Source organism: Piliocolobus tephrosceles, chromosome 4, assembly GCF_002776525.5.
Source record: "Piliocolobus tephrosceles isolate RC106 chromosome 4, ASM277652v3, whole genome shotgun sequence".
NCBI classification, from domain to species: domain Eukaryota; kingdom Metazoa; phylum Chordata; class Mammalia; order Primates; family Cercopithecidae; genus Piliocolobus; species Piliocolobus tephrosceles.
The window spans coordinates 155722428-155725263 of record NC_045437.1 but is presented as its reverse complement, the minus strand read 5'-3'; the positions used below and the strand labels follow the sequence as shown (position 1 = coordinate 155725263).

At 50.0% G+C, this 2836-nt stretch overlaps 1 protein-coding gene across 1 annotated transcript in view; it reads right to left on the bottom strand.

The window, feature by feature from the left end:
- SKP1 (S-phase kinase associated protein 1) overlaps positions 1-2306 on the bottom strand; it is an 18103-nt gene extending 15797 nt beyond the window's left edge. The window contains exon 1 of the mRNA XM_023196039.2: positions 2128-2306. The gene's annotated coding sequence lies outside the window, so the exon portion shown is untranslated. The remainder of the gene's footprint in view (positions 1-2127) is intronic.
- Between the last annotated feature and the right edge of the window lie 530 nt (positions 2307-2836).

Below are 2836 nucleotides of genomic sequence, written 5' to 3'. Positions count from 1 at the left end.
AGGCGGGCGCCTGTAGTCCCAGCTACTCGGGAGGCTGAGACAGGAGAAAGGCGTGAACCCAGGAGGCGGAGCTTGCAGTGAGCTGAGATCCGGCCACTGCACTCCAGCCTGGGCGGCAGAGCAAGACTCCGTCTCAAAAAAAAAAAAAAAAAGAAAACATACAAAAAAGAAAACAACAAAAAAAGTAGCAATACCTGGTACAGATTAATTCAAGCCCTCTTAAAATTCACATACAACTTTTAAAAGGCCCATGCTTCTCAAGTATTCATAATCCAATGATGTCACTATTAACTTTTATGGTACCTCTGAAGTTTTCTAGGTGTGTTGTATTAAAAATCGCATATATTTTCACAAAAGTGTATCATTTGGCATTTAAAACATGCATCACACCCATTTTATGTTCAAAGACTTATTACCCATTACATCAGTTAAAATATTCATTCAGCTTCTCTGAGACAATTGTCCCCAACCCCAAAGCAAACAGGTTCTTAGGCAAAGGAAGCAAAAAAGTAACGCATGTTTTAAAATCAGCCACTGAAATATCCTACTCTCACTCATCCATGGTTGGAGAGAATCAGATTTCACTTTGCAATTCACAAACATGTCTGCTTCTCCATGTTGCTTAGCGCTTGCCAATAATGCCGTTGTCCCTGCTCAATGGAGAAGGACCCAGAGTAGAGGACCCTTCCTGTGACAAGACAACAACAAAAGGTATCTCCAAAAGAAAATATTTTAACGTGAGTCCAATTTTTAATTATAAAACATTTAAACATGTAATTTTTATATCAGATAGTACTGAAATGAACAGTGCAGAATCACAAGTCTAACAATGCAGTTGATAAAATTACTCTAAAAGCAAGACGACCGTTTCATATTTCTTTCAAATAACTCAAGTGCTTAGTCATCGTCAAATTCGTGGATTGGGTTACTCTTAAGGCAGTTGAGATCTTACTAAACAGCAGGTAGGCAATCGGTTAAATCTGTAATTCGATGCACTTGGTAATACTAAACTAAAAGATAAGTTTTAGTGTTACAGTAGAATAAAGTGCAAAATTTTTAAGTAATAATGGATGAAATTTTGATTTGAAATGTTTTCAAAACAATTCCATTCTAAAGAAAGAGGCCTAAAGGCTCCCGCACTTGTAAATAATTCTCCATGGCCAGCATAAAGTGGGTACTATCACATCATAAAGGGAAAAAAACCCCTTTAAGAGACCCGAAATTCTGACACTGCTTTTTAGACTGCACAGTGGAGGAGACTGTATTGTTCTATGACACAGATACATTCTATTGTGACGCTCTAATGGAAAAATGCATGTTCCTAAAACCCAAACGTGAAGTTCCCATTAAAAGTGAACCAAAGCAGGTGGACATCCTATTTCTTTAAAAGCCAGACACCTCGAGTTAAGTTATACACAGCTAAGGCGCCTACAAGTCACACCACTCTGAAGATGGTATCTGCTATCACAATAGTTACTTCAACGACTCCAAGTTATAGCAAAACAACGCGAAGAAATATTTAGAAGGAACAGGCGGCTATGTGCAGAAACTCGGCGCCCGCACACAGTTAGCCAGGACCGACGGGTAGCTAGTGACGCCAGACACGGGGGAGAAAGGATGGCAGCCAAGACCCGGGCGGCCTCAGACCACCATCGCAGCTCTCCCTCCCGACCACAACAAAAGCCAGACACCGACACACGCCCATGCTCACGACAGCCAAGGGACCCCCATTCACAACCCAACCGCCACCCCCGCCCTGGTCCCCGGGACAGCAAGCTTAAGGCCAAGAGAGGCCCCCGGCCATAGCCTGGGCCTTGCAGCCGAGCTCCGCACCGGCTGACGCTCCGCCGGTGCAGAGAAAGCCCAGCCCGGGGTTCGGCTCACACTTATGGAGCGCTATGAGGACGCGCGGCCAGAGGCGGCCTCGCTGAATCGGGGGCGGAGAGGGTGAACGAGACCTGATAGTGTCTCCCGAAGAACGGGGTCGACAACACCATCCACCGGGCCCAAAAGAAGGCCAGGCCCAGTCACCGCCCGCCGCGGGCAGGCCCAAACCGCAGCAGTGAGGCCAGCCTGCATGCAATCCGGGCGCCACGACCCTTTCCAGCTCACTGGGCGGCTACTCACGGTGTTTGGTGTTAAGGAGACTGCCGGCGGGAGGCTGACGAGAGCTAGGAGACGTCAGCGGAGGAAGAGAAAAGCTGAGGACGACGCCACTACAGCGTCGCGGCGCGGTGCGGCGTCTGCTTTATAGGAGAGGGCGCAGGCGCCGAGGACCCCGGGGCGCGCGGCGTCACACAGCGGCTGGGCTGGCCGCCGAGATCGCCTGACGGCAGGCCGAAGACGGCGGGGCGGGCCCAGGCCGGGAGGCGACGAGGAGCTGCTGGGGGCGGCTGACCGGGGGGTCGGGGAACGCGAGAGCTTTCACCTTTCCCCAGCTCTGAAAGCGCCGCGCTCTCTCATCAACTGGGTGCCGAACCCTGACTGGCCTAGAAAGGTCTTTCAGGCAGGGGCGCCCTAAGCCGAGTAAAATACCCCAGTTAAAAGGCCTGGAAAAAACAAAACGGGGCGTGTGTGCGCATATGTGTATGTTCCTGGGAACAACAGAACGGGGCGTGTGCGTGTGTGTGTGTGTGTGTGTTCATTCCTGGGAGGGGCTGCGTGTGTGTACGCGCGTGTGTTCGTTCCTGAGGTGTGTGTGTGTGCGCGCGCGGGTGTGTGTGTTCATTCCTGGGGTGGGGATGGGGGGACGCTTGTGTGTGTGTGTTTTACTACTGAACTCATACAGCTTGTCCAGCCTCCATTCTCCACAGTAACCCTCCGAGGTGAAATAGTG